This window comes from Bombina bombina, chromosome 6, assembly GCF_027579735.1.
Source record: "Bombina bombina isolate aBomBom1 chromosome 6, aBomBom1.pri, whole genome shotgun sequence".
NCBI classification, from domain to species: Eukaryota; Metazoa; Chordata; class Amphibia; order Anura; family Bombinatoridae; genus Bombina; species Bombina bombina.
In genome coordinates this window covers 60,672,115-60,699,847 of record NC_069504.1, presented here as the reverse complement: position 1 = coordinate 60,699,847, position 27,733 = coordinate 60,672,115, and positions in this window count along the sequence as shown.

Here is a 27,733-nt window from a genome sequence, read left to right as displayed (position 1 = left end):
AGGTTGTGTTGTTTGTAATTTGTTTGACACATTTGCAAAGAGGCGGCCTTCAAGGTCTTAGAAATGATCATATGAGCCATCCTAGGTTTATCTTTCAACTAAGAATACCAAGAGAACAAAGCAAAATTGGTGTTAGAATTAAATTGGAAATTTGTTTGAAATGACATGCCCTATTTGAAACAAGAAGCTTTTCTTTGAACTTGACTGTCCTATTATATATTGTAGCATAAATGCCAAGCTGTGTTAACAGTAGAATAAATTACACTCCCAATGGGTTCTAAAGAGATAAAGGTAATACAATTATGATTGCCCATTGTTCTCTTCAAGTATTGGTGATTTTTTAAGAAGAAATATAAAGTAAATAAGCAAGTATATGTACACAATGTTATAAAGTAATGAGATATGATTATACCTACAAGCTCCATGCATTTGATTAGGTTGTGGATTCAAAATACAAGATCAGCTATTTCAAATACACAAATAAAGCTTAAAAAAACAAATCTCATAGTATACTTTCCCTTTAACTATTTTAGATGCTGCTTAAATGTATGTGTTTGTTAAGGCTTCCTGGGAGTTACGTTGGTTTTTTAGTCAGTGCAACGGTTGCTGTGCCTGCAATGTGTGGCGAGATGAGAATGGAGTAGATTTTCTGAATTCTGCACGCGTAAGTCCTTACGCTGTATATTGGATACAAAATTGCGCGTAGTTCTATGTTAGTCTATGGGTAAAAAAATACGGCCGACGGGTGAAATATACGTGCGTAACTTGTATGCTACGCTGTATATGTAATACCTAAATCAAGTAAAAACTGGCGGTGCAAGCTTTTGCGGGCGACGTCGCATATGTAATGGAGCCCCTTATGTCCTCTGTAAGCAGCATTAGAGGCTCCATGTTCCCTAATATCAGCTGCTAATGAGAGTTGCTCCATGCCCGCCTCCTTGGCTATCCATACTCTCCCAAACCATTTAACAAACAAGATGGGTATAGAAGAGACAACTTAAAGGTACAGTAAACAGCTTGTAATTACAATATTTTTCTGCAGTCTTACAGTACATTAACACCAGTGGTGGGCCTAATGAATAGAGGGCTCTGCTGTAAGATTTTTTTTAGGCCCCCCCAAAAATACTCAAAGTAAAAATAATAGTACCAATCAATATATAACTAAACAAAAATAATATGTCATGAAATGCCTGTGTTTGTGGCAAGATAAAGAAAGATATCTTTATAATAAAGCTTTTACGTCATCTTTCCCTGCATATATAGATAGGATCACATTTCTACATGGACAATTCCCTGTGTTATGAAATGACAATTGATTTTGTAGGCTAATTGTTATAGAGACAAAGAGGGATAGTTATCAACGTGTCAACTTTCCTGCCTTCGCCGGCCCAATACGCCCGCCTAAGCTCGCCTACCATTGCCGCCGCGGACCTGAAAAAATTTGCCTAAGTTATCAATAAATCTGTCAAAAAGCTGCGCACCAAGTACGGGGCGATGAGCAGCGGACTGTGATAGTTATCACTCATCCGATCTCGCTGCTCTTCGGCTTTTTTACAGCTTTATTGCTAGACTGTCACTAAGCACCCACACTAACTACACTGTTCTACCCCCCTATACCGGCGCCCCCGGAGCCCCCCACAACTAAATAAAATTAGTAACCCCTAAACCGCCGCTCCTAGACCCCGCGGCAACTCTTATAAATGTGTTAACCCCTAAACTGCCGCTCCCGGACACCGCCGCAACCTACATTATACCTAGTAACCCCTATCCTGCCCCCCCATACCGCCGCCCTCTATAATAAAGTTATTAACCCCTATCCTGCTGATCCCGCACCTCGCCGCAACTAAATAAATAGTTTAACCCCTAAACCGCCGCTCCCGGACCCTGCCGCAACCTATATTAAACTTATTAACCCCTAATGTGCCCCCCCTACACTGTCGCCACCTATAATACATTTATTAACCCCTATCCTGCCCCCCACTACACCGCCGCCACTGTAATAAATGTATTAACCCCTAAACCTAAGTCTAACACTAACCCTAACACCCCCCTAACTTAAATATTAATTAAATAAATCTAAATAATATTTCTATTATTAACTAAATTAATCCTATTTAAAACTAAATACTTACCTTTAAAATAAACCCTAATATAGCTACAATATAAATAATAATTATATTGTAGCTATCTTAGGATTTATTTTTATTTTACAGGCAACTTTCAATTTATTTTAACTAGGTACAATAGCTATTAAATAGTTATTAACTATTTAATAGCTACCTAGCTAAAATAAAGATAAATTTACCTGTAAAATAAAAACTAACCTAAGTTACAATTACACCTAACACTACACTATACTTAAATAAATTATTCCTATTTAAAACTAAATACTTACCTGTAAAATAAACCCTAAGATAGCTACAATGTAATTAATAATTACATTGTAGCTATTTTAGGATTTATATTTATTTTACAGGTAACTTTGTATTTATTTTAGCTAGTTAGAATAGTTATTAAATAGTTATTAACTATTTAATAACTACCTAGCTAAAAGAAATACAAAATTACCTGTAAAATAAATCCTAACCTAAGTTACAATTAAACCTAATACTACACTATCATTAAATTAATTAAATACAAATAACTACAATTAAATACAATTAAATACAATTACATAAACTAACTAAAGTACAAAAAATAAAAAAAGCTAAGTTACAAAAAATAAAAAAATAGGTTACAAACATTTAAAAAATATTACAACAATTTTAAGCTAATTACACCTAATCTAAGCCCCCTAATAAAATAACAAAGCCCCCCAAAATAAAAAAAAATCCCTACCCTATTCTACATTAAAAAAGTTCAAAGCTCTTTTACCTTACCAGCCCTTAAAAAGGCCTTTTGTGGGGCATGCCCCAAAGAAAACTGCTCTTTTGCCTGTAAAAGAAAAATACAACCCCCCCAACATTAAAACCCACCACCCACATACCCCTAATCTAACCCAAACCCCACTTAAAATAACCTAAAACTAATCCCCTGAAGATCATCCTACCTTGAGTCGTCTTCACTCAGCCGAGCCACCGATGGAACTGAAGAGGAGATCCGGAGCGGCAGAAGTGATCCTCCAAGGGGCGCTGAAGAAGTCTTCCATCCGATGAAGTGATCCTCCAGGCGGCGCTGAAGAAATCTTCCATCCGGGCGATGTCATCTTCCAAGCCGCGCTGAAGAAGTCTTCTATCCGGGCGATGTCATCTTCCAAGCGGGGTCTTCAATCTTCTTTCTTCAGGATCCATCTTCATCCCGCCGACGCGGAACATCCTTCTTTCCCGACGGACTACTGATGAATGAAGGCTCCTTTAAGGGACGTCATCCAAGATGACGTCCCTTCAATTTCGATTGGCTGATAGGATTCTATCAGCCAATCGGAATTAAGGTAGGAAAAATCTGATTGGCTGATTGAATCAGCCAATCAGATTGAGCTCGCATTCTATTGGCTGATCGGAACAGCCAATAGAATGCAAGCTAAATCTGATTGGCTGATTGGATCAGCCAATCGGATTGAACTTCAATCTGATTGGCTGATTCAATCAGCCAATCAGATTTTTCCTACCTTAATTCCGATTGGCTGATAGAAGATTGAAGACCCCGCTTGGAAGATGACATCGCCCAGATAGAAGACTTCTTCAGCGCCGCTTGGAAGATGACGTCGCCCGGATGGAAGATTTCTTCAGCGCCGCCTGGAGGATCACTTCATCGGATGGAAGACTTCTTCAGCGCCCCTTGGAGGATCACTTATGCCGCTCCGGATCTCCTCTTCAGTTCCATCAGTGGCTCGGCTGAGTGAAGATGACTCAAGGTAGGATGATCTTCAGGGGATTAGTGTTAGGTTATTTTAAGGGGGGTTTGGGTTAGATTAGGGGTATGTGGGTGGTGGGTTTTAATGTTGGGGGGGTTGTATTTTTCTTTTACAGGCAAAAGAGCAGTTTTCTTTGGGGCATGCCCCACAAAAGGCCCTTTTAAGGTCTGGTAAGGTAAAAGAGCTTTGAACTTTTTTAATGTAGAATAGGGTAGGGAATTTTTTTATTTTGGGGGGCTTTGTTATTTTATTAGGGGGCTTAGATTAGGTGTAATTAGCTTAAAATTGTTGTAATATTTTTTAAATGTTTGTAACCTATTTTTTTATTTTTTGTAACTTAGCTTTTTTTATTTTTTGTACTTTAGTTAGTTTATGTAATTGTATTTAATTGTAGTTATTTGTATTTAATTAATTTAATGATAGTGTAGTGTTAGGTGTAATTGTAACTTAGGTTAGTTTTTATTTTACAGGTAAATTTCTCTTTATTTTAGCTAGGTAGCTATTAAATAGTTAATAACTATTTAATAGCTATTGTACCTAGTTAAAATAAATTGAAAGTTACCTGTAAAATAAAAATAAATCCTAAAATAGCTACAATATAATTATTATTTATATTGTAGCTATATTAGGGTTTATTTTAAAGGTAAGTATTTAGTTTTAAATAGGATTAATTTAGTTAATAATAGAAATATTATTTAGATTTATTTAATTAATATTTAAGTTAGGGGGGTGTTAGGGTTAGTGTTAGACTTAGGTTTAGGGGTTAATAAATTTATTACAGTGGCGGCGGTGTAGTGGGGGGCAGGATAGGGGTTAATAAATGTATTATAGGTGGCGACGGTGTAGGGGGGCAGATTAGGGGTTAATAAGTTTAATATAGGTTGCAGCAGGGTCCGGGAGCGGCGGTTTAGGGGTTAAACTATTTATTTAGTTGCGGCGAGTTGCGGATCGGCAGGATAGGGGTTAATAACTTTATTATAGAGGGCGGCAGTATAGGGGGGGCAGGATAGGGGTTAATAGGTATCATGTAGGTTGCGGCGGTATCCGGGAGCGGCGGTTTAGGGGTTAATACATTTATTATAGTTACGGTGGGGTCAGGGAGCGGCGGTTTAGGGGTTAATATGTATATAGTAGCTTGTGGTGGGCTCCGGGAACGGCGGTTTAGGGGTTAATATGTATAGAGTAGCTTGCGGTGGGCTCCGGGAACAGCGGTTTAGGGGGTAATAACTTTATTTAGTTGCGGCGGTGTAGGGGGGGGGGCAGATTAGGGGTGTTTAGACTCAGGGTACATGTTAGGGTGTTAGGTGTAGACAGCTCCCATAGGAATCAATGGGATGTCTGGCAGCAGCGAACTTGTACTTTCGCTATGGTCAGACTCCCATTGATTCCTATGGGATCCGCCGCCTCCAGGGACGCTGGGCCGGAAAAGTGCCGAGCGTACCTGCTAGTTTTTTGATAACTAGCAAAAGTAGTCAGATTGTGCCGCACTTGTGTGCGGAACATCTGGAGTGACGTAAGAATCGATCTGTGTCGGACTGAGTCCGGCGGATCGAAGCTTACGTCACAAAATTCTATTCTTTAGCCTTTGATAACTAAGGCGAATCAGCCTCGCCACAAATACGCTGCGGAATTCCAGCGTATTTGAGATTGACAGCTTGATAACTACCCCCCCTTATTATGAAATGTTAGCGCTGCGGAACCTGTTGGCGCTCTACAAATACCTGATAATAATAATAATAATGTTACAAAGACTCCTATGGCTGAAAAAAATAATCAAATAAGCAGTCAAGTGAATTATTCTAGAGTTGAAGGAGTCAGCCCCGCCCCTGAAGTTTCTGCACAAGTCCTGAGTGAGAAACTACTCTACGACTTTTACACCACTGCACATTGATTTGCTGGAGAGCACAATCAAAGCTGCACCACATGACTGCATTGCTTATATAAAAAAAAAACAGCACGCACAACTTTATATTTATACACTCATGATGTCACATGACGTCACGTGGTGTGGGCTCACAGTTGGCATGGTCCGAATTTCAAAAAACTAGCACACTATTCTATTTTATTTTCAAACCTCTCAGTGGGCCTCCCCAGCTTCCGGGACCCAGTCCAGTGGGACGTCTATAGTTCCACCACTGATTAACATATCAACAGATTCTGAATATTATCCTAACACATTAATTTCAATTCTTTTTCAATGGTTAAACTCTCTTAATTTAGAGGAGCCAATCTGGGCTTCAGTCTGGAGATGACAGCACTTGCCGCTATCATTGTGTTAGCAAACTAACCACTGTTTGGCTTCAGCAGAAAAGATAAAAACTGCAAATTAGGAGCAGATAGGTGGAAAAGTTAGGCTTGTAAAGCCTGATATGGGTTGTTTAGGAATTTCAGACTTAAATGACTAGATAAGCAGGCAAAATAAATACTAAAAATATATTGAGAAGTGGTTTTACTATGTGTAGTTAACCATTTTATACCATCATTTCAAATTGGTTAGTGTTCTTTTAATTTTCATAGTCATAGATAGTTTGCTGATATGACTAACGTAATACAGGGAAGTCTTTTTCTGGGTTGGCCCCTTTGGGCCTCAGAATCTGATACCTAATAATTTATCTGTTGGAACGGGCAGTGACTCTGATGTAGACAGTTAGATTGGCCATAATAGAATTGTTAAAAGATTCAGGGGTAGATTACAAGTGAAGCACTAATTTATTATGCCCGTTTGTGGGCGCGCGATAAATAAGCAGCCATTACCGTGAGCTCGCAGTAGCAATAAGCGCTCAGAAAAATTAACCAGAGATCAGATCTCTGGTTCATTTTCTAAAAGTCCCCCAATTGGCTCCAAATTTCAATATAGTAATCTTTATTAGAAAATAAAAATGTCAGCATCTTTATTTTTTAATAAAGTAACTGCAAAAAGCAGTTATAAGGGGCTAAAAGTGGTAGTTGAGGAGTGTTAGAAAAAAAACAGCACTGAAAAGTGCCTTTACATAGCAGTCTATGAGAACTGTGTGTGCCCTATAAATATATATGTATATGAATATATACATACTGTATATATTTATGTGTTAATATGTGTATATATGTTACGGGTAAAGTCAGAAATCCGGGTAAACCTAGCATTACCCGGGTAATCCTGACATTACACAGCAGCTCTGGGTAAAGCTCAGTGTAAAATCATACATTGGGCTTTACCTGGGTAATCCTAGGATTACCCAAAGTCTTCTGGATAAAGCCCAAAGTCTAAATAAAGTGGAGGATCGCTACCTGCTTTGCTGAAGTGCCTGGATACAGTTAACTTTTTTCAAGTAGGCAGTTATCTGTGTTAAAAGAAAATAATAGAATGAGCTAGCTAACAGTGTGTGGTGTGAAGCTGCTTTAAATAGGGGTATTTCTGCTAGGAACCCCAGGTTAATAAGCTATAGGTAAAATGAAGATGCGCTAAAAAAGCTACCACAGCTCAGTAAGATACAAAATATATGTTTATATTAAAACAGGTACAATATAGAACCATTCAAATGTATAAACTATAAACAAATTTAAAATGATAAATATACCACCGGTGGTTTCAGTTACTAAAACAGGATACGGCTAACAGCAAATATCTTTACATAGGCTGTGTAGCAGATGTATACCAGAATAACGAACAGAATACTCCGGCAAACCTCCAGGCGTTTATAGTAGAAAATCCTTTTATTGGAGCAGGTTACAAGTATTAAAAGAGCAAGTTAAAACCAAGTAAGATCTCACAGCAGGGCGGGTGTCTTACGCGTTTCGGCTGTCTTTAAGCCTTACTCATAGACTTACCAGAATAGTATTACAATATTAATTATATAGCAATAAACAGGGGGATCAGGAAGCCTCAATGATGAGACTCAGGTGAATGAGGCTGAAATACTGCAGGTCTCGTGTGTTTTTTTTTAAACACTGTTTTTCGTTAAAGATGTTGCTCTTTGTAGCGCTATTTTATATGAGTGCAAGAAAAAAGTATCTTATTGTGACTTAGTGGATTTTTATATTAGATAAAGTCTTTATGTATTTTTTGGAGGAGGAGGTGTTTTGCAATACAAATTGGGAACTCAGTACTCCAGTGATGCTAAAGTTTCAAGGAGAAAGAAAGACAGTTCCTTTATATAGGAGAATATAGAATATGATAAGCCGGTATACTTCACCACTTGTTCTGCTCTTCTATCAGTGGCTGCATAATTCACGCTGGTATCACCCGGTGGATCCGTGTTAAGACGCTGTATCTCTGAATCCTGGCTCCCTTCTGCATTCGGCAGTCACATGTAGTAAATGAGCCAATTGGAAACGATATTCTCTGCATCAAATTCAAACTTGCAAACTTTTGTTATTTCTTCTTTGTAAAGTCGATTCCCAGTAAAATCTTCTCAGAGCGCTCTGATACTAGTATAGCTGGAAATGATAAAAGGAGTGCATCTACGCGTTTCAGCCTTTGTATTGGCCTTTATAAAGATCAGTTATCTGTGTTAACACAGGTAGTTTGCAGCAGAGTGCCAATTTGATAGGGGATTACCCACTAAATATTGATGTATTGAATAATGGTGTATAGAAGCATTAATTCACCTGTTTGCATGCAGTGTGTATTGCCACTGAGTAAAAAAGGCTCCATATAGCAATCAAAATTATCCTACAATTCTCCCTTTAGTGAATAGACCTATTAATGTTGATAAGGGGTTTAATCACTAAGGGTCCTATTTAACAAGGTGCGGCTGAACATGATCTGATATTGTGGATCATGTCCGCAGCACATCAATAAATGCTGACAGGGTTTTTGCCTTTTAGATACAAAGTTACATCCCTCTTTTACACCGTCCTTCAAAATAGGGTCTGAATACAAAATAGGTAAACTTTCTCATATAATAATAATACATATATATATATATATATATATATATATATATATATATATATATATATATATATATATTCTAAACTTTATTTTGTTATAAACATAGGATTTTCATCCTTTCCTGTTCCCTTATGTCTTTTGATTTTATAAGTAAGGAGATCATTTCTGGAAATCTGACTGACTCGTTTTGCAGTGCATAGAATCCTCTCATTTCTATTCATTTGTTGGTTAACTCTTCTGCACTACTCTCAAAGTTTTGCTCCTGCCTACACATCCTTTTTAACCTCATGTATTGTCCCCTAGGAATTGCTTTAATAGTGTGTCTGGGATGACATGTATTCGATCTCAAAATTGTATTGTCTGCACTTGTTTTTGAGTAAAGCATGGTGTCAATACTGTTATTGATCAAGTCTCCTTTTAAGGTGACATCAAGGAAGTTATTTTATTAGCTTTATCCAGATGTTTAAATTCTGGTTGGTGTGTAAGATGTTTAATGTTTTATGTAACAATACATGCTACAAAACAAACATATGAATTATTAGCTTTATCCAGAAGTATTTGGGTAATACTAGCATATATCAACACCTACATATATATATGTATATATTCATATACACACATATATATATATATATATATATATATATATATATATATATAAAATTGCTGCTCATCTGCATTAGAACGAGGCTCCCATTGGAGCCTATAACAGCGCGCTTTCGAGTGTGAAATGCTTCTGTGCAATGCGAACATGAGGTTGTGTTCACATTGCACCTCACTTGTAATCTCAGTTACTCAGTTGAGCTCAAATATCGATTTTGCTTAAGCGATATTTTGCGCTCAAATCGTAATCTTGGCCTAAATAGGCTCACAAAGATCAGAGAAAATGTAAGGCATGGAAAAAGGGTAGAAAAGAGTGTTCAGGCAAATGACAATGGAGCTGTTCTCTGAAAACAGCTCTAAATCTGAAAATGCAATAGAGAAACCAAATGCGCTATAAAATAGCTAAAACACTCACACACTAGGAACAATGTACTAAATATTATTTATTAGTATCAAAACATTCTATCAAATAATGATTACAATGTTTAATATCCACTGGTGGAAACAACCCAAAAACATATAAAAAAAAGTACATACAATAATTAAAAAGTTAAAGTTTGTATAGGCAATCGTATTTTAAAATTCATAAGAATCCGGGTAGAAAGTGCAATAATTCCAGTAAGCAGTGTTCGCTAGAAATGTCCAAGATACAATCAAAGTTTTAAATAAATGATGTCCTTATGAAGGTTCCGGACTTTAAAAACTCACAGGGAGTTGGGTTACAAGTGCTTTTACTAAAGTTTGCAAATAAACAGCCGCCTCAGGGTCTTAAGCTGTCCAAATATGAACGGTGGTTAGGAAATTCACATACCCGCTATGTCCCCTCACTGAGACATTGTAAGTTAGTTTGATATGGAGCGGACCTGCCTGTTAGACTTCACGTCCTCGCTGTGGCTGTGCATCAGTCTCCTGTGACATCAGTATCATGTGATTCTCTCCTGCCAATCACGGCTGTTTTTCCATGTTCGTTAGAACACAAAGCACTCTGTACTGTCGGATTTGATGAACCACAGTGTATCGTCTACGCGTTTTGGCTGCTGCCTTTGTCAAGATACATTAACCATGGTTCTCCTTCCTTATATAGCACTGCACCCTTATCCCTTTCCATCTGGATTTTGGATTTATTAATTCAATTAAATACCATTGCACTGATCTTATCCATAATTCATTATATACATAGTTAAACACTTTATTAAATATGAATATTACATAGATATGCTTTCACATGTTTGCATATATTTGACTGCAAAGGGCTCCAATGCACTTATATAAATCTCTATATAAGTATACACATATATTTCTGTTTATATGTGATATATGTCTGTAAAAAACATATATACAAATACAAATACATATGTACAGACATATAAATATATTTTTATATAATTATCATATATTTTTTCATATATTTTTATATATTAGTAATGTGTGTACATATGTGTTTATACATGTTAAAGCCTTTGTGCCCTTATAAATTTCTTGGTAATCATTCTAACGTTAATTATGATTGAGCTCACACGTTCACATTAAATTTCAGCTTGTAATACGAGTGCTGCTTCACAAGCGCACAAACAGTTGTGATAAACCCAATATCACTCGTGCGTAACTGTTAGTGTGATACTCATAATCTGGTCCTCAGCCAGGTAAAATGGATCATTGGGAAAAAATAAAAAGGGAGAAATATTTTAGGTAAACTGTCCCTTTAAATGGGCATAAAATCCCACATTTTTATTTTACAATTCAGACAGAGCATACAATTAAAAAAAAAAGTTTCCAATGTATTTCTACTATGAAATGTACTTTGGTCTCTTGGTATCATTTGTTGAATAGCAGGTAGGTAGGCTTATTAGTGTGTCCATGTCAAGCCTAATACAAATGCAGTTTTGCAAGAATGTTTTTAATAATGTTATACATTTACAAAATCACTAGATGGCAGTAGTACATTGTTTGCTGTCATGTAGTGCTCCTGGCACATATGAATACTATGAGAATGACAAAATGTGATCATAGCAGTTAATTGGAATTCTTTTTAGAATTTGTTTGTTCTGTCTAAATCAAGAAAGAATCATTGGGAGTTTTATGTTCCTTTTACTTGTAATGCTTCTCACTATACAACTGATTCTAACTACATTTATTTTTATACATTTTACCTTGTAACATAATAGGAATCAAATTGCTGCTTTTACAGTATATCCCAGCCGCTGTCTGCATTTGGTTAGGTGACAGAAGCAGAGACATAAGCAATGTTTGTTATAAGCAGGCAGGTTAGCTTCTGACATATCTGATGTTTTGCTGACAAGCAACAGGTAGATGTTATTTTAATGTTTGTTTACCTGTATGACTCCTTTAAAGGGACACTGAACCCAAATTTTCCTGTCGTGATTCAGATAGAGCATGCAATTTTAAGCAACTTTCTAATTTACTCCTATTATCAAATTTTCTTTCTTCTCTTGCTATGTTTATTTGAAAAAGAAGGCATCTAAGCTTTTTTTTGGTTCAGACTCTGGACAGCAGTTTTTTTATTGGTGGATGAATTTATCCAGCAATCAGAAAGAACAACCCAGGTTGTTCACCAAAAGTGGGCCGGCATCAAAACTTACATTCTTGCATTTCAAATGAAGATACCAAGAGAAAGCAGAACATTTGATAATAGGAGTAAATTAGAAAGTTGCTTAAAATGTCATGCTCTATCTCAGTGCTTTCCAAACTGTGTGTCGGGACACACTAGTGTGTCGGCAGCAGTGTGTAGGTGTGTCCCTGCTTCAGCACAAATTTTTTTAAATTTTTTATTTTTTTATTTTTATTGTTTTTTGCTTTCTGACTTTCCACCTGCCTGCTACGCATATCATATGGTTGACACGTGATTGATACCTAGTGGGTCACAGATCATCTTAACCTATTGGCACAGCTCAGTGGGAACTGAAACTATTCCCATTGGCGGCTTTGGCGACACATTGGCTCCTGACTGCACGTGTAGTCTCCTTAATTGGCTCGTGACTGCACGTGTAGTCAGTTAGTGGGACAGCAGTGCGTTTGCAGCGTTGGCAGTAGTCAGTCGGACTCACAGAGCTCTGAGGGTGGCAGCTTAAATGCTGAGCTGAAGTCAGAAGTCAGTGGTTTTTTTGTTGTTGTTGCAGCTAGCTCCCAGTAGTGCATTGCTGCTCCTGCTCTTGATATATGGATAGGAAGTTGAAGCTTAAAAATGCTTGATGATGAAATGCGAGTGTCTTTATCTAATATTCCTCTAAATATTCTGAAACTGTGTTCATCCCATCAACCTCATACATCCCATTAAAATAGTAAGTAGTTATTGGTGTTATTAAACTTTTTTTTAATTCTTGCACATACATACTGTTACTTGTAAATACATTTCGTTATTATATAATTTATGTATGTGTCCGTATCTTTTAAAACAAGTTAGTTTAACCTCCTTTTTGCTAGTACAACTGAATTAATTACTGTGTCGCGAAATGATGTGTCCCCAACATGAAAAGTTTGGAAAGCACTGCTCTATCTGAATCACAAAAGAAAAAAAATGGGTTCAGTGTCCCTTTAACTATACAATAGCTGAGTGTAAACTTTACACAACATTTTATTACAAAAGGCTTAGTCAATTGTCATCCATAATATCGCCTTTCTGCTTTTTAAACCCCAAACATTTTTTAACCATAATGTGTGAGATCTAACTGCATGTAAATTTCAGTGTCACTGGAAATACACAGGCAGCACTGTATGCTCACATTTAATTGCCACCTTTGGAGTATGTTGCTCATATAGGTGCAAGCTTCCTCTAAATCCTGTAAATGGTGTAAACACCCTCTAGAAGTTGAATAGTTTAAAGGGACATTGTATAGTAGATTTTATAAATGTTTTGTAGGTGATCCATTTATATAGCCCATTCGGGAGTGTTTTTGTAACAATGTATCAGTTTTCCTATTTTTTAATAACATTGTGCTGATTTTCAGACTCCTAACCAAACCCCACTGAACTGAAGTCTACAAATTCCTGCTGGCTCCTATTTGTGTAATCTGTCTTTTCATATGCAGGGAAGGGGGGGGGGGGGTGTCTGCTCTTCCTGCTTTCACTGGGTGTCCCAGCCAGGGGCGGAATGACAAGTTGGGCAAATTGGCTCTGGCCCGAGGGCCCGGCTTCTTAAAGGGGCCCCGCCCCATGCATCATAGTAGCTGGCTTTTTTTTTCTATTAAAAGAATGTATTACGGTTTTTTTTTTATGCCTTTATTATTTTAAAAAAATTTCCACGGGGGGGGGCCTCGGCAGCATGTCGTGACTCGTTTTATCTCAAGCAGGAGCCGGTTAGCCTAGTCCAAGTCCTGTGTCTCTGCACTGTCTGTGAATGTAAAGAAGACTGGACTGGAGCCGTGGAGCCTGTAAGTAAGGCAGCAGCCTGCCCTGTAAATTAATTTGTGGACCAGCCGGTGTGTATAAATCCGGAATCCGGTCCACATATTAATGACCACACTCCCATCTGCCCTGGCTCTGTCTGGCTGCTCAGCTCCGCCTCCACACGCCGTGCACATAGAATCTTAACTACACATTAGAGGCTCAGGAGGCAGGAGCTGCAGCAAACCGTGTGTGGCCACGTGATAGAGCCAAGGAGGACAGGACATTGAGTCAGGACGGCTGAGGTGGTGTCGGCGACTTTCGACGACAAGCAACGACGAGTCGACTAAGCCAGGTAAGTGAAGGAGCTGGCTGCTGCTGGAGGGGGGCCAGGGGCTGTACTACTTACAATAATTACTATTAATGGCAGGAGCCAGGACTCAGAGGTACTCAGCCCAGGGCCCCAGGTGATAGACGGCTGGGTTAGTGCTGTGTCACGGTCCACGGATAACAGGATAATATAATGTGATGATGGAGCATCATGGAGGTAACGGTTTAATATTGGGAGTCAGGACAAAGCACAAAGGGTGATATAGAGTGTTTTATAAAGACAGGTAGTGATCAGATTCACTGATATATAATGGGCTGTGGGCATTAAAATGAATTGGGGTAATGGCAGCCATTATAAATGTTATGTATGGGTAATCAAGGGTCAGAGGACACATGGATTGGTAGAATATTATACTCTGATGTATGGGCAATACAGAGGATGACAAAGGGGTCTTATAAAGTAAGTGGTAATATAAGGGCAGAGGGTAAGGAGGAGTTTCTTATAAAGTTATATATATATGGGTAATATAAGGGCAGACTCAGAGTGTGATAGAGGGATATTAGATTTTTATAGATTATAGTATAATTTAATATCCCTCTATCTGCCCTTATATTACCCACATATATATAACTTTATAAGAAACCCCATTACCCTCTGCCCTTATATTACCACTAACTTTATATTCTGAATGAGCAAGCTGAAGCTGTTCAAATTCTTGAAGAGGATGTGGCTTCTGCTTCTGGAGTAACGGTTCAAAGTCCAGAAGTGCCCTCAAACATTGAAGGCTTTGAAGCTTTAGAAACAGAAGAAGATATGGAACCACCTCAAATACAAATGCCACAGGAGAAGAGGGCACTATCGCAAACAAAATCACTATCCACAGAGGACTTTTTTCTTCATTCCCACAAACTGAATAATGCTGGTGTCTCATCTGAAATGTTCTGGGAATTTCATCCAAACCAGCCAAAGCACAACATCCCTTTTAATAGCCATGTAGTTGACTACAGGAAAAGTATACAAGGAGAGGATATAAGCAGAAAATGGGTAACCTTCAATTAAAAAATTAAGACTCTGCACTGTTCCATCTGTTTGATGTTTTCCTCGGAAAAGTACCGTAATACTCAGTGGATAAAGGGTTGCAGGGAATGGAGGCATATTACATCAAGTCTCAAAGAACACAAAAACTCTCAATGCCACAAGATTGCCAGTGAGGCATACATTATCAATATGCAAGGAAAATCAATCAAAGACAAACTACAGATTGAACAACTTTCAATTCGACATAACCAAATACTCAAACGCTGTGCTGTTTTAAACTGCATCATAGATATTGCCTTTTATATTGGAGTTCAAGCTTTACCTCATAGGAACAGCCATAGTGAGTCTGCAGCTGATGTCTGTGATGATGATCATTTAGAAAATCGGGGCAATATTTTGGAAGCAGTAAAACTTCTTGCAGGATACAACCAAATTCTGAATGAGCACTTGAAAAAAGGTCAAAGATATAGCAAAAAAACGTAATAGGTCACAAAAAGAAAGAGGAAAATTTGTCACATTCCTTAGTACAGAAACATTAATTAAGATATTCACCATTATTGGAGACATGATAAAAGAAGAAATAGTGAAAGAAATTAACAATGCTGGCATGTTTTCAATCCAAATGGACTCCACACAAGATGTGTCTGCTCATGATCAGTGTGCCATTGTTGTGCGATATACTGTGGAAGACAAAGTGAGAGAGAGACTGATACACCTAGTGGTTGTTGAGGATTCGAGCAGTAGCAGCTTGCATGACTTGCTACGTGAATCATTATCTAACATTGGGCTTAGTCTTGAACAGTGTGTTGGAGATTCATTTGATGGAGCTGCTAACATGAGTGGGATCTATACTGGACTGCAAGCTCGGATGAAGGAGGTTTGTCCTAGTCATATTCACACATGGTGTTATACTCATGTTCTCAACCTGGTCATAGGAGATGTAAGCACTGTGTGTGTTCCAGCTATAAATCTGTTTGGACTTCTCAGTAGCCTATTCACATTTTTTGAAAATGAAAATATGGCATAAACAAATGAAAGCAAAGACAGGAACTGCAAAACTTACAAGACTTGAGAAAATTGGTAATACTAGATGGTGAAAGTCGAGCCAGAGCACTTCATAAGCTTTTTGGAAGCTATGAAGACCAATCAAATGAATTATATTCAGACCTGATACTTATCCTTCAGGAAGTAAGTGAATCATCAGATTTACGATACTCAGTTCTAGACGAAGCACTGAAGTTGAATCAAAATCTCTGTAAATTTGAAACCATCCTTACCGCTTTTACTTTTCTTAGAATATTTTCAATTACTACATCTGTTTCGGATTATTTGCAATCACCAAACCTTGATCTTATGCAAGCATGGCGAATGGTTGATGATGCTACAACTCGCTTGCAAAAAATTTAAAGAGACTTTTCAAATGTTTTCAATTCAACAACCACATTTGTTGATCAGATAAAGGAAAAACTTGCTTGCGAGAACATTTTAATCCAAAAATCATTTTCAGAATTTAGATTGACAAGATGTGCAGAATTCCCTAATTTGAAGAAACAATTTGAAGTATCATGCCATAATGTTATCCTTGAAATGGTTTTGTATAGCATGAAGACCAGGTTTGCTACCCATGGCAAACTTTACAAACAGATTGCATGCTTTGACCCAAATCGATTTGAGGAAATACTGGCTACCCCTGATAAAATACAACTCGACTTGATTTCTGCTGCAGTTCCTGAAATAGACTGCCTTGCTCTTCACGAAGAATTAAAATTATTTGCATCTAGCTACAAAAACATCAGAAGAGGACTGTGAGATGACAGTGATTAAGTGAGTGATTCAGAGTCAGACCTAGAAGAAGAGTTGGACACCCCTGACACTGAGTCATCAACAACAACCTGTAAGGCATCTCTCAAGAAGCTTACTTGCAAAAATTGTACATCTTGTGCATTTAAATTGCTCTTTCAGTACAGACTGTATTCATCAGCTTATGAAAATCTTAACTTGGCATAGACGTATTAGATTACTCTGAGCACTACACAATGCACCTGTGAAAGATGCTTCTCAAAGTTAAACATTTTAAAGTCCAGGCTTAGATCATCACTCACTCAGCAAAATTTGGAAACACTGATGCTGATAGCAATTGAAAAAGCTATTGCACTGAGAGTAAAGTCTGACAAAGAGAAAATCATAGATCGCTTTGGAAAAACATCTGCTGGGCTTTGCTCTTTGCTTCTCTTTTAAATTGCAGACAGGTTGTTTTTTTTGTTTTTGAGGTTCAACCATAAAATAACTTCATTGGAAAAGTTTTACATATTAATGTTTACATTTCATAAATTTTAGCTTAAGTTAAAAGTACACTTAATTAAGTAAATACCGCCTGTTATATTTATTTATACATATAAACTTGATTTTTCTATTTAAAATATTCTATTAAAAATGTTGTGCGCTATTTATTTTTATAAGTTATAATTCTGTTTGACTAGCAGTGTTGTTACTTTGTTTATGACTTGCATTGCACTTTGTTTATAATTGTGTGTATGATTCACATAGCACTTTGTTTACAGTTCTTTGTATGACTCACAGTGCACTTTACAATTCTGTATATGATTAAAAAAAAATTATTTAATTTTCTGGACACAATGCAGCACTTGTTAATTCATATTTTGTTATTAAAATATTTAAGGTAAAAAAATGTCACTTTATATTGCATTTAAAAACATGGTAGGGGAGGGGCATATGAGGTGGGAGGAGCACATGGGATGGGAGGGGCATTTGGAAGGGGAGGGGCATATGAGGTGGGAGGAGCACATATGTGACAGGGGCATTATGGTTTGGGAGGGGTTAGAGGAGTTAGGTGGGTGGGGGGCCCTGCCACACTTTTGCCTGGGGGCCCTGTTGGTCTCAGTCCGCCCCTGGTCCCAGCCTAACCCCATCAACAGTGCTAACCTGGGAGCTTCTAAGTACATTTTTAAAAGGTTTTATACTGGATTTTTAGATCAATATCTTCTTTATAGTAACATCTATTACATGCAGTTATATGAAAGTTGGTGTACACTGTCCCTTTAAGCATTACATTTGCTAGCATCCCCTTTCTTTGCAGTAAGTCATCTGTCAACTGCATGTTTAAAGGGACATTCCTGGAGTTGTCAGCAATCACAAGGAGTTGTCAGCAATCACAAGGAAGGGTCTGCACTACATGGCAGCAGCAGCTTGGACACTATGTGGATTAAAAGTGCTTTGCAATAGAGACTTTCACACATTGCAGGTGTTCAGTAGCTGTAATTCCCTAAGTGATTTATATACCTGTGTATATTTTAATACATTTGTTACCTGGTGTCCAGTTTTGCCAGAGGTTTTTTAAATAGAGTGCTATAACCAAAGCTGATGAGAGATCTGCATCATGTGAGTAGAAACTCTGCAAAGTAAACATGTGCTGAATTATATTGAAAGCAGAATCACACTATAGGGCCGATTTATCAAGGGCCGACTGGCCCCTGATGCCCCTGTTTCCGTGCGAGCCTTCAGGAACCGCTTAAGACTTAAGACCGCTGCTCCTTAACTGGTCCGCTGCCTCTGAGGCTGCAGACATAAATCCGCCCGATCCTATACGATCGGGTTGGATGACACCCCCTACTAGCGGCCGTAAATCTGCAGGGGGCGGCATTGCACAAGCAGTTTACCAGATGTTAAATGATGACAGCGTATGCTGTCAGCATTCAGCGATGTCTGTCGGACATAATATGCTACAGCGTATCATGTCAGACAGACATTTATAAATCGGCCCCAATGGATGAATCTGTTTCTTGTTCTCTTTGAGGTTGATCCTGATTGGAATTCCCAATAAAGATTGAATTGGATTGCTCATTAAGGACTCTTTAACATTTTTTGTTTCCAATCCTTGGTCTGTATAATACATTATTATTGATTCGGTATAAACACATTTTTATTTACATTATATTATATTAAATTGTGTTTTTTGTTTGCACATTTGGTTATATTTGTCATTCCAATGTTCTGTACATAGCAGAATATGTTTTATGTATTTAGATATTCCTATATATATCTGTATATATCTATACCTATATATAATCATCTATATATAAAGATATAGTTATGTATTGTACAAAAAAAATCAGATATATGTAGAAATATTTATTTATGAATAAATAGAACATATTCTGTTATGTGAAGAACATTGGAATGTGAAATATTCATATTTTCATGTCGGGTTAGCTCACATGAGAATATGCAATCGGGGTTGCGCGAGAGTGGAGTGCTAGGTTTATTTCCACCTTTTTTTTCTCTGTTGACTTCTATGGGGAAATACGTGAATGAACACGTGACCCAACACGCACAAAAAAGCTTACTTCTAGCGCAGTTAACGATTGAGTGGGAGCGTTAAATAGCGTTCTATTTGCAATCTGGCCATTTGAGTTTAAAGTTCATTTAAAGAAAAATTGTAATTGAAATATATATTTTGCATATAAAAAAACATGTTGAAATTTTTAGTTTGCTAGAAAAAAAAATGTGAACTAGAAGATTTTTTTAAATGTAAGCTAAAATTAATATAACAGTTGAGTGCTTCCTACTAATACTCATTGGCTGATAGGAACATTTTGCTAATGCCCATTGGCTGATTGATATAAATGCTCATTGCACCTTTCATTAGTATGAAGTATGCAATAGAAAACGATGTATTCATTACTGAACACAAGAAAAGTATAAACTCTTTTACACTATATAAATACCAGCAGACATCAAAAGAGAAAAGCACTCTGAGGGCAATTCAAGAGAAAATAGACAAAAGTAAAAAACGGATGTTGCGCTAAAAAGCTTGGTATGTAATGTGGGCAGAAAATTGGTGCAGAGAAATTGACTCAGAATTACCTCCTAAGAAAAATAGTAGAATCTCATAAAAGTAAAGATAATTACAAAAATAAGAGTAACAATAACAATATATACACAAAAATAACAATGTTTAACCCTTTAAGGACAAGGCCATTTTTCAATTTCTTTCCCTTAAGGACCAGAGCTATTTTTACATTTCTGCGGTGTTTGTGTTTAGCTGTAGTTTAGCTGTAGTTTAGCTGTCTGCCAGTACCCAGTTTACTAAAAAAAAGCTTTGTTTTAATTTTTTTTTCTTTCTGTAGTGTAGCTTCCCCCCGCCAATACCAACCCCCACCCCCTCCCAGATCCCTTAGATGCTTTTTTTAATATAAAATATTACTCCACTCTCCTTGATGGCTGCCCACCCACTTCCCACGTAAGCTCCCACCCACCAACGATACCGGTCATCGATGTCCGGAGCAGAGAGGGCCACAGAGTGGCTCTCTCTGCATCGAATGGCCAAGGGGTGTTATTGCAGGATGCCTCGATGTCAAGGCATCACTGCAATAACCGGAAAGCGGCTGGAAGCGATCAGGATCGCTTCCAGCCACTTTAAACCCCAATGTCGTACAGGGTACGTCGCTGGTCTTTAAAGACCAGGTTGTGTGCGACGTACCCTGTACGACATGCATCGTTAAAGGGTTAATATATATCACCCAATAAAATTAATTAGTACAAGGTAACCACTGGTGGTACACTCTCTAAAAAATATTCATCATAAAAATAATTAGTTTCATTTAAAAGGACTGTCCAGCTAGATATTTATCGTAAAAATCCAGTTTTGCTTGGTGTGTTTGCTTATTTCCTTTTATGTCTAGTAATAGTTGCTTCTTACTCCTATCAAATTTATGAAATCTTGGGAGATACGTATTTTTATATTTTTTAAATTTTTATGATTGTTTTTTTATAAGGTAAGGGATGAAGGTGCTAATACCTCTTACATATGTTTTCACATTAATTTTAGAAAAACAGGCTTCCTTAAATATTGTAAAAGATCAAAAAATTCCGCTAAGACCGTGTGTATAATTATATGATATACATTTATCTCTTTTTATGTCTAGTAATAGTCGTTTTATATCCCTAATAAGTATAAAAAATATTACACTCTTATATATGAGTTACATCTTTGTACGTGTGAGACAATCTGCACTAATTTGATGTTTCAAGTAATTGTTACAACTCGACTGGCTAACAGGAATTTAAGAGGGCTATAAAAGGCTGAACAGGAACCCAAAAAATCATCTTGATAAAGGCCTGTGTTAGAGGCTGAAACGCGTAAATGACCATTTTTAGTCTTTACCTGAAAAGACTTATTTCAAAACAGAGCGCTCTGTGTTAAAATTTCAAATCTGCAATTCTGTGGCTGGCATCGTGAGAACCTGAATCTGATTGGTTCAAACCCACCACGTGACCACTCCAGACGGAAGGAAGGATAACCGCTACACGCCAAGCAAAACTGTCGGATATTGCAGGAGACCCGCAATAGGACGACCGGACACTTAAAAGGTAGATCCTTGATCCAGCCTAGAAGGTTGTTTGCAGACCGATAAGAGGCGATTCACGGGAGTTGGTCATAGCCAAAAGGAATGGGATTGTACTCCTGATCTGACCCTGGTAACGTAGTGGCGTGTTAGACCAAACTTTTACTGTTTGCATCCTCATATGCATTGTTTCTAAAGCTGACTGCTCACTTCCATTGAAACTGCCTGTAGCCATACAAGCCTATATATTGAACTTAGGAACCTTTTGAACCATAACGCCTTTGAGCTTGCTGTTTGGTATTATCTGGATTTTTACGATAAATACCTAACTGGACAGTCCATTTAAATTAAACTAATTATTTTTATTATGAATATTTTTTAGAGAGTGTACCACCGGTGGTTACCTAGTACTAATTAATTTTATTGGGTGATATATATTAAACATTGTTATTTTTGTGTATATATTGTTATTGTTACACTTATTTATGTTATTATCTTTACTTTTATGAGATTCTACTATTATTCTTAGGAGGTAATTCTAGTGAGTCAATTTCTCTGCACCAATTTTCTGCTCACATTACATACCAAGCTTTTTGGTGCAACATCCATTTTTTACTTTTGATGTATTCATTACTATTTAAACATTAATCAAATGATAAAAAATGGAAAAGAAGCTGGATCCGTATATTTAGCAAACAGTAACTGAAGAAAGAATAAACTTTCTTGATTCAGATAACGTCTACAATTAAATTGACTATGATCAAATTGGCCTCTTTCTCTTGCTGTCCTTTGTCTAAATGTATCACCTGTCCATGAGAGAAAGAGACATATATGGCCAGATTACGAGTGGAGCGCAAATAAACGGTTCTTCTAGAGCGTTAATTGTGCTAGAAATAAGATTTTTGCACTCGTTGGGTTGCACTTGTATTACGAATTGAAAGTAAACTATTTTCGCACTCAAGCTAACCTGACAACTGCAAAAAGTCAACGTTAGAATATTGCGTGCGCGTTCTCGCATTCCACCATAGAAGTCTATAAAGAAAAAAAGTGGAAAAAACCTAACACTTTACTCTCGTGCAAACCCGATCACATAATCTCATTTGCTCTAACCGGATATGAAAATATGAATATTTCACATTCAATGTTCTTCACATAGAAGAATATGTTCTATTTATTAAACATATATATATATATATATATATATATATATATATATATATATATATATATATATATATATAAATAAATAAATATATATATATATATATATATATATATATATATATATATATATATATATATATATATATAGCTGATGGTATTTTGGTAAAATATATATCTATTAGTCCTAAATCCCGTGTACATGGGACATTTTTTGCTGTACAGCGGTTCCACCCCTTGCTCTCTCTCTCCCCCTCTCTTTTGCTCTCTCTCCCCCCTCTCTTTTGCTCTCTCCCCCTCTCTTTTGCACTCTCACCCTTCTCTCTTTTGCTCACCCTTCTCTCTTTTGCTCTCTACCCCATCTCTTTTGCTCTCTCTCCCCCTCTCTTTTGTGCTCTCTCTCTCCCCCTCTCTTTTGCTCTCTCTCTGCCCCTCTCTTTTGCTCTCTCTCCCCCTTTCTTTTGCGCTCTCTCTGCCCCTCTCTTTTGCTCTCTCTTCCCCCCTCTTTTGCACTCTCTTTTGCCCCCTCACTTTTGCACTCTCTCCCCCTCTCTTTTGCTCTCTCTCTCCTCCTCTCTTTTGCTCTCTCTCCCCCTCTCTTTTGTGCTTTCTCTCCCCCCTCTCATTTGCACTCTCTCTGTCTCTCTCCCCCTCTTTTTTGCTCTCTTTCTCCCCCTCTCTTTTGCTGTCTCTCCCCCTCTCTTTTGCACTCTCTCTTCCCCTTTCTTTTGTGCTCTCTCCCCCCTTTCTTTTGCACACTTTCTTCCCCTTTCTTTTGCACACTCTCTCTCTCCCTCTCTTTTGCTCTCTCTTCCCTCTCTTTTGCTCTTTCCCCCTCTCTTTTGCTCTCTCCCCCTGTCTTTTGCTCTCTCCCCCTCTCTTTTGATCTCTCCCCCTCTCTTTCGCTCTCTCCACCTCTCTTTTGCTCTCTTCCCCATCTTTTGCTCTCGCTCCCCCCTCTTTTGTTCTCTCTCCCCCTTCTTTTGCTCTCTCTCCTTCCTCACTTTTGCTCTCTCTCTCCCCCTCTCTTTTGCGTTCACTCTCTCCCCCTCTCTTTTGCTCTCTATCTCCTCCTATCTTTTGTGCTCTCTCTCTCTCCCCCTCTCTTTTGCTCTCTCTCCCCCTCTCTTTTGCTCTCTCTGTCCTCTCTTTTGCTCTCTCCCCCTCTCTTTTGCTCTCTCCCCCTCTCTTTTGCTCTCTCCCCTCTCTTTCGCTCTCTCCCCCTCTCTTTTGCTCTCTTTCCCCCCTCTTTTGCTCTTGCTCCCCCCTCTTTTGTTCTTTCTCCCCGCTCTTTTGCTCTCTCTCCCTACTCACTTTTGCTCTCTCTCTCCCCCGTATTTTTTGCGTTCACTCTACCCCCCTCTCTTTTGCTCTCTCTCTCCCCTTCTCTTTTGCTCTCTCTCCCCCCCTCTCTTTTGCTCTCTCTCACCCTCTCTTTTGTTCTCTCTTCTCTCACTTTTGCTCTCTCTCTCCCCCCTCGCTTTTGCGTTCACTCTCTCCCCCTCTCTTTTGCTCTCTCTCTCTCCCCCACTCTTTTGCACTCTCTTTCTCCCCCTTTCTTTTGCTCTCTCTCCCCCCTCTCTTTTGCTCTCTCTCCCCCCCTATTTTGCTCGCTCTTCCCCTCTCTTTTGCTCTCTCTCCCCTTCTCTTTTGCACTCTCACTCCCCCTCACTTTTGCTCTCTCTCTCTCCCCCCTCGCTTTTGCGTTCACTCTCTCCCCCTCTCTTTTGCTCTCTCTCTCTCCCCCACTCTTTTGCACTCTCTTTCTCCCCCTTTCTTTTGCTCTCTCTCCCCCCTCTCTTTTGCTCTCTCTCCCCCCCTATTTTGCTCGCTCTTCCCCTCTCTTTTGCTCTCTCTCCCCTTCTCTTTTGCACTCTCACTCCCCCCTCACTTTTGCTCTCTCTCTCTCTCCCCTTCTCTTTTGCAATTTCTCTCCCCCTCTCTTTTGTGCTCTCTCTCTCCCCCTCTCTTGCTCTCTTTCTCCCCCTCTCTTTTGCACTTTCTCTTCCCCTTTCTTTTGTGCTCTCTCCCCCTTCTCATTTGCTATTTCTCCCCCTCTTTTGCTGTCTCTCCCCCTCTCTTTTGCTCTCTCTCTCCCCCTCTCTTTTGCTCTCTCTTCCCTCTCTTTTGCTCTCTCCCCCTTTCTTTTGCTCTCTCTTCCCTCTCTTTTGCTCTCTTTCCCCCTCTCTTTTGCTCTCTTCCTCCCCCTCTCTTTTGCTCTCTCTCCCAGTCTCTTTTGCATTCATTCTCTCCCCTCTCTTTTGTGCTCTCTCTCTCCCCCTCTTTTGAGCTCTCTTCCTCCCCCTCTCTTTTTCTCTCTTCCTCCCCCTCTCTTTTGCTCTCTCTCTCTCTCCCCCTCTCTTGCTCTCTCTTCCCTCTCTTTTGCACTTTTTCTTCCCCTTTCTTTTGCGCTCTCTCCTTCTTCTTCTCTTTTGCTATTTTCCCCCTCTTTTGCTCTCTCTTCTCTCTCTTTTGCTCTCTCTCCCCCCTCTTTTGCTCTCTCCCTCCATCTTTTGCTCTCTCTCTCCCCTCTTTTGCACTCTCTCCCCCCTCTTTTGCTCTTTCTCCCCATCTTTTGCGCTCTCTTTCGACCCGTCCACTCCCACCTGGCCATGCCCCCAAAATGCCCACTCCCATCGGCCACACCCCCATCACACATGCTCCTGCCTGGCCATGCCCTGTCATGGCACGCCCGCCCAGTCACGCCCCTATCACGGCACGCCTGACCAAGCCCCCATCACGGTTCGCCCACCTGCCACGCCCCCCATCACGGCCACTTTGGACCACTATCTCTACTGCTCAAGGCCAGGTATCTACTTGCATGACAGCTTCAGACAAACATACTTGGCCTTTTATTATATAGGATGCCTATTTATATATACATGATTATATATAGTTGTAGATATATACATATAAATCTCAAAAGGAATATTTATAAATACATATATACACAAATAAATACATATGTACACACACACACACACACACACACATATATATATATATATATATATATATATATATATATATATATATATATATATATATATATATATATATATATATATATATATATATATATATATATATATACACAGTGCATATAAAAAGTCTACACACCCCTGTTAAAATGTCAGGTTTCTGTGATGTAACAAAATGAGACAAAGATAAATCATTTTAGAACTTTTTCCACCTTTACTGTGACCTATAAACTCAATTGAAAAACAAACTGAAATATTTTAGGTGGAGGGAAGTAGAAATAAAAAACTAAAATAATATGGTTGCATAAGTGTGCACACTCGTAAACTAAGACTTTGTTGAAGCAATTTTTGATTTTATTACAGCACTCAGTCATTTTGGGTATGAGTCTATCAGCATCGCACATCTTGACTTCGCAATATTTGCTCACTCTTCTTTGCAAAAACACTCCAAATCTGTCAGATTGCGAGGGCATCTCCTGTGCACAGCCCTCTTCAGATCACCCCAAAGATTTTCGATCGGATTCAGGTCTGGGCTCTGGCTGGGCCATTCCAAAAATGTAATCTTCTGGTGAACCCATTCCTTTGTTGATTTGAATGTATGCTTTGGGTCATTGTCATGCTGAAAGATGAAGTTCCTCTTCATGTTCAGATTTCTAGCAGAAGCCTGAGGGTTTTGTGCTAATGTTGACTGGTATTTGGAACTGTTCATAATTCCTTCTACCTTGACTAAGGCCCCAGTTCCAGCTGAAGAAAATCAGCATCAAAGCATGATGCTGCCACCACCATGCTTCACTGTGGGTATGGTGTTCTTTTGGTGAAGTGCAGTGCTGTTTTTGTGCCAAACATATCTTTTGGAATTATGGCCAAAAAGTTCAACCTTGGTTTCATCAGAACATAACACCTTTCCCTACATGCTTTTGGGAGACCTCAGATGTGTTTTTGCTAAATTAGCCAAGCTTGGATGTTGTTCTTTGTAAGAAAAGGCTTCCGTCTTGCCACTCTACCCCATAGCCCAGACATATGAAGAATACAGGAGATTGTTGTCACATGTACCACACAGCCAGTACTTGCCAGATATTCCTGCAGCTCCTTTATAGGGACAGTCTACACCCGTATTAACCATTGCTTATACTTTTTATTTAGTGCTGATAGTTGTAACTCACCCGCTCTACCCTTCATATTTTGAATCACACACCGACATCTCCGAAAATCAAAGTTTATTTGCACTCGTTATTAATGCCCGCCAAACTCCGCCCATTCACTTCTCCTTTTACCTTTTTCTCCCCTTCTCTATCAAATTCATACTTGTGCACGGTCAGTCACCTACATCAGATGCGTGTAAATACGCATGCTCCAATATACACAAGTGACGTGAATGCAGTCCGTCTGTGCTGCTCGTTTCAAATTCCCCACATTGTGCGCGATCCGATATGCAGCGTTTGCGGCGCAAGCAGCGAGGGAACCCCCGCCGCCCGCATTTTCAGCTCGCAACTCGAGCTATCCTATATACGGCGCCGTCAGATGCTAAAGTGCCGTAAGTCTGATAAACCAGCGATGTCCAGAAATCTGCGTAAGTACAAATTTCTGGAGTCGCCAGTGACTTACGGCACTTTAGAAACTGCCGGCGCCTACAAAACCTGACTAAAGTATGAAATCACCCGCACTGTCTAACACGCCTCCCAAACATAGCCTGACACATCTAACCCTCTATCCGCTATCCCCCTCACTATCCTAACAATAAAAAAAGTTATTAACCCCTAAACCGCCGCCAGCTATATTAAATCTATAACCCCCTAATGTGAGCCCATACACCGCCGCCATCTATTTTAAAATTATTAACCCCTAATTTAATCCCCCTACACCGCCGCCACCTATATTAAATTATTTAACCCCTAATCTAATCCCCCTACCCCGCCGCCAGCTATATTAAATTATTTAACCCCTAAAATACTAAACTATCTCTACCACTAAACCTAAGTCTAACCCTACAAATAGCCCTGAAAAGGGCTTTCTCCAACATAGGTGTGTCCGGTCCACGGCGTCATCCTTACTTGTGGGATATTCTCTTCCCCAACAGGAAATGGCAAAGAGCCCAGCAAAGCTGGTCACATGATCCCTCCTAGGCTCCGCCTTCCCCAGTCATTCTCTTTGCCGTTGTACAGGCAACATCTCCACGGAGATGGCTTA